Source organism: Nematolebias whitei, chromosome 20, assembly GCF_014905685.2.
Source record: "Nematolebias whitei isolate Nwh7 chromosome 20, NemWhi1, whole genome shotgun sequence".
Classification (NCBI taxonomy): Eukaryota; Metazoa; Chordata; class Actinopteri; order Cyprinodontiformes; family Rivulidae; genus Nematolebias; species Nematolebias whitei.
In genome coordinates, this window is record NC_056517.1 from 6,733,889 (window position 1) to 6,739,850 (window position 5,962).

Below are 5,962 nucleotides of genomic sequence, written 5' to 3' on the forward strand. Positions count from 1 at the left end.
TTTTTTTTTTTTTTTTTTTTACAAGCACATAGATACCATACCATACCATTTTATTTATAGAGCACTTAAAACAGCTACAAGGCCAACCAAAGTGCTGTACAGACAGAACAACAGGTAACACACAAAGCAAAATACAAAATGAAGTAAATCAGAATATAGACAAAAAATGATGCAGATAATGACGACTAACCTGTGTGGAGCATACAGGATCAAAACACAGATCATCTGGTGTTGAAAGTTATTGAATAGTAGTAAGTTTTTAAACGGGACTTGAAAACCGAGAGGGAGGGGGCCTGTCTGACAAGCAGAGGTAACTCGTTCCAGAGTCTTGGTCCTGCTACAGAGAAGGCCCTGTCACCTCTGCGCTTAAGACGAGTTCCTGGAACTGTGAGGAGCAACTGGTCTGCTGACCTCAGGGAACATGGTGGGACATACGGTTGTAACAGATCAGAGAGATGGGGGGGGGGGGGCAAACTGTTCAGTAATTTGTAGACATACAGGAGTATTTTGAACTGGATTCGAAAGTGAACCAGTAACAAGTGCAGTGAGGCCAAAACTGGTGTAATGTGCTCTCTTTTGCCTGTACTGGTTAAAAATCGGGCTGCTGCGTTCTGGACCAGTTGTAGTCGTGCAATGGAGGTCTGACTGATACCAAACAGGAGTGACTTGCAGTAATTACTGTCTCCAGGTTCTTTTTGGACAATATGGGCTTCAGTTTAGACAGCCGCCTCAGTTGGAAGAAACATGATTTAACAATCATGTTTACATGACTGTTAAGTTTCAGGGAAGGGTCCATTATCACGCCCAGATTAGTGACTCTTTGTTTTTCTGACCGGGTTAGAGCGGAAAGGTCGATGCAGTGGTTTGTGATCGTGTCGTTGGGAGGGAACAACATGACTTCAGACTTCTTTTCATTGAAACTTAAGAAGTTTAAAGCCATCCAGACCCTGATGTCAGCAAGGCAGTCGAGCAGAGGTTGAATAGAGCATGTACCATTGTGTCTTAGGGGGAAGTAAATTTGACAGTCATCGGCGTAGAAGTGGAAGGGCATGTTGTGTTTCCGGAAAATAGCACCAAGCGGCAGCAGGTAGATGGTTAACAACCAGCTAAAATACACCTAAATGCAGGAAATCATATGTATTTTATTTAAATTTTTCTGGGGGAGGACCCCAGACACCCACCACCCCACCCTACCCACTGCCGGCCCGCCCACTATTTGCGTTCCGGCATTGATTGGTTTATAAATTTAGCGCTGTTTCTCGGTATGACTGCTGTTATGATTCTGTTCAGTTTTCTGTAATAATTTAAAGAAGTGGCAATACATTTATGTTCACTATGTGAATAGATAAAGTTTTAAAGTGGTTTTTTGATGCTGTTATTTTTCTCAAAACTGTAATTTTTGGAAGTTGAAATTAAAAATTTTGTTCATTAATTGTGTCTTGAATGAAATGTACCCCATCTTTAAAAGTATAAAAATTGTATTAACACTATTAAAGAACAGGTCTTGAGTATTTATGTTGCACAAATATTTCCACTGCATTAAAGAGACAAACTGAAAAAAAGTATTTAATAAGCATGAGGTTAATGAGGGGTCCCTGAACCCAAAAAGTCTGAGAACCCGTGCTGTAAACACATTTATGTCTGGAGACACAAAATGAACGAATCTGATTGGATAACTGTATTTTCATGAATTAAAAAGTTTCTTGCTCAACTGCAAAAAAAGTTCACAGAAAATAAAAAGAAATTAACCAAAAATAAAAAAAGTGAAGGGTCCAGGTGCTGTTGGTGCCTAAGTTTGTTTTTTTAAATTCAACTTTTATTTATACAAGTCAATCCCACTGAGCCTCAGGGACTCGTTTACAAGAGAGACCTGGGGTTCACAGTGAAAGGGGAACAGTCTGGACCTCCTGCCATCACTCTAGCACTCATTTCAATGTGAATTTGATGATGGACGTTAATGTTTAAAATAGTTCTAACCCATATGGGCTGTCCCACAGAAGATCTGTCCTCACAGTGTCGAAGGCTTTAGAGAGGTCGACAGAAGGTCTTTGTGTTGTTTCTGGCACTTTTCCTGAAGTTGCTGGGCTTTGAAGACACATATGCAAGCACAGTGTTTCACTATAGGAAAAGGCCGTGCCCAGTCCAGGATCGCTCTTGGACACCACCCTCATGGTATCTGGTGGTGTCGATGGAACTCTTCCAGGTACATTACTCATCCACTTTTATTTTAGACTTCAACCCATCCCTACACAAGTCCTGACAAACAATGTCAGATTGTAATTTTACTCTTCTGGGACGTTACATTGAATTGTACCGTCTGCAGGATCTTTAGCGTTCAGCTGAACACAGATCCAAAGTAAAGGTCCAGCATTCCTTAAAGAAAAACACCTGGTCCAACATCTTTAATGCCAGAGTCTTAAATGAACGAATCAGTTCATTGACATCATTTACTAATAGATAAACACACAAAACATCATTACTGTTTTTGCAGAGGCTGCAGATGCCATGATGTCCAAAGAGCAGCTAGATTAGTTGAACACTAACCTTGATTGATTAGCTGAATACTTGTTACAGATGTTTAGGTTTTTCTTGCCTTACCTCCGCAGTTCTCAAACTAATCGTCTGGGATGAACATCTGGCTGCTTAGATCTGTCAGATCATTTCTGACCTGATCCACTATTCACATTCAGATTGCACTAAAAACAGCTTTGAATGTTTACAGACCGTCTTCATACAGACAACTTTCAGGGGTGGCGTCCTTTAAGCCCCATAGTCTGAACAAAACCCATCCTGAGGCAAATGTTGAACGTTCTAATTGATGTGACCCCACACGGGCACAGTTATTACCACCATCTTCATTTATCGCGTGGGTTCTGTTCCGACAACCGCTTTACATCAGACTCTTGGTACTGTTGAACCAATCAGCTCAGGTGTGTTGTACTTGTTGCAGAAACCTCAGCAGGTCAGTTGATGTCCTCTCAGTGTGGGCCTGCATGCTGTAAAAGTTAACCCTGACAACCCAAAGGAACAGGAAGTGCAGTGATTGAATCTGGGATGTGTTTCTTCACGCTCACGTGTCTCCACTTCAGTCAGAGTCTCTACGAGCTGTAGAAGGGAGCCCACTCAGTAAAAAGCCATCTTTTCACTGATATAGCCGTTAGGATGTACAATTCTCCAACAGAGGCCCTGGACTCATGTGGACCCCAGGCAGAGCTTTAACACCTTTTTATGGCACAGTATCAGTTGTCTGGCATGGTTCTGGCCCGGCAGATCAGATTCCTGTTGCGCTGCCAACTGAGCGACCAGCTTTGAAGAAGAAACCGAGACCTGGAGTCACTTTCCAGAGTTCAGACCTGATAATTGGAGAATTCTGCCTGGGAACAGAGTGATGGACCTCTGCAGGAGGAATTAGTGGATGGAAGGGAACAGCACTGTGTCTGTGTCCAAGGATCTTTCTCCTACAAGTTAACCCTTGTAAACAACATCAGGCCATATCGTGAGGCCTGATGAGCTGTGGCTCCATATGTTATTAGGTTGTAGCTTTAATGATGTTATGATTTGTGAGCCTTTCAACCCAAAATGCAGACAAGGCTCGAGAAAGATAAATAATTATTTATTTATTAACAAAAATAAGTTTCTTACGTAGCAGCCAAACTACAAGGTTCAAGGTTCAAGGTTCAAGGAGAATTTATCGTCATTCGTATCCCGTGTTACATGGGGTGGAACAATTGTGTTCTCAAGGTCAGATACACCCAAAAAAGTATTACATATAAACAACAACGTCCATGCTCAATAATCCAGGTATACAATCCAACATTTTTCAGTCAGGTCATCTGGACAGTTTCTTTTTTTGTGCTGAAACGTTTCGCCTTCGATCCAGAAGGCTTCATCAGTCAAGGAAACACACAACAAAACTGATTCTTCCTCCAACAGCTCACTCCAAAGTGGAACAAACCAGTTCTGCTTGTGATAAGATGGTCTCTTTGTCACGCCCCCTCCTCCAATGCCGGCCCTCTTCCTTGTTGACAGTCGTGTCAAACTGGTTGAAAACCTTTATATTACATATAAAGTATGAATAAAAAGAAACAGTATACAAGGATCTAAGTTATGTACTAACAATAATAATATAATAAGGTGTAGTAAACAGCAACCTGAACAAGACTCAACTGTGAGCAGATGTGCATGAATACAGCAGCTTATGGGTAAGAAATCAGCATCATGGATAATCAGCAGCATAGATAAAGTGTCAAATGTCCAAAGTGTCATTACTGGGGTTTGTTGGGTGAGGAATTTAAGATTTTTACAGCTTGAAGATAGAAGCTGTTCCTCAGTCTACACTTAATGCTTCACAACCTCCAGACTTCTACAGGAAACACAGAGGTACAGGAAAAACCACGACAGGCTGCAAACAGCACAACGCAGAACGAAGGAACAAACTGAGGAACGCAGAATATTAAGAAACACTGATAAACATAAATCCCAAACACCTGAAAGCAGGTGACAGTGGCAGGATCTACACAGAGGACAACTCATCATAGAGTGACTGAAAAACACAAACCTGGTCAGGATCTAAACTCGATGTAACTGAACTGAAGACACAGACTGTTCAAAACCAACACAAGTAGATGAACTGAACATCAGAAAAGTACAGCACAGAAAACAAAAACACAATGACCAAAGTAAGAACTGAAACCTGATCTAAGACACAAGGACTTGTCAAAAAATACATGAAAATACACACATCCTGACAAATGATTGCTTTCTAAGTACTTCAGTAAAGTCTGTGCAGTGGTTCATGAGATATTTTTCCAAAACACAGGTAATAACATTTTAAACAAAAATCTTGCAGGACTATTGTGATTTCTAAAGTGTGTTGGCTTTAGCAGCCATCTTGACTTGCGTTGGATCCAGATGTTCTTAACTTATGTGTATTTCCAATAATTATTTAAGGAAAGTTTAAATAAAGTGTGCCTGTTTGTAACAGACATTTTGCTAACAAACAGAGTTATCTACAAATATTTAATAGCAAAATTGTACACAAAATCAAAATGGAGATTCCAGGGGTCTGTGGCAACACAACGCCAAGAAGGAAAGTCATCAGCAACAAACTCAGAGACGCAGCTGTTGCTGCACATCAATCTGGGAAGAGTCAACGGTCATTTCCAAACTGACTCCACCATTTTACAGAAATAACAATTATTCACAAGTGGAAAACAGGAAAGGAGTGGACGTTCCAGAAAATTCACCCCAAGGTCAGACCATGCAATGTTCTGAAGAATGAGCATCATCTCAGACTCTACAGGCCTCGGTTAGCTGAAGAAAAATTAGAACAATGTTCCACAAAGGAAAATAGGAAAGACTTTGAATGTTCCATCATCTATAGTTCACGCCATCATCAGAAGAATCTGTAGAAATCTCTGAGCTCAAGGACAGAAGTTTTCAAACAAAGCAGAGCTACCAGGAACTATCTCAGCAACTGAACTCCACTATGAAACACACAGAGCTGATCTCAAACTAAATACTTGGAGATTTTAATTTATGGTGGGCTATCATTTAAAACTCACATTGCTAATGTTTGCTAGTGTACAAACTCAAGCTGAAGCAAACAACTGGCCTCCACAAGTCCTCCGAAACCTTCAAAAACTGGCCTCAGGTCTTTCTAAACCTTCAAAAACTGGCCTCCACAAATCCTCCGAAACCTTCAACAACTGGCCTCAGGTGTTTCTAAACCTTCAAAAACTGGCCTCCACAAATCCTCCAAAACCTTCAAAAACTGGCCTCAGGTGTTTCTAAACCTTCAAACATCTGGCCTCCACAAGTCCTCCGAAACCTTCAAAAACTGGCCTCAGGTCTTTCTAAACCTTCAAAAACTGGCCTCCACAAATCCTCCAAAACCTTCAACAACTGGCCTCAGGTCTTTCTAAACCTTCAAAAACTGGCCTCCACAAATCCTCCAAAACCT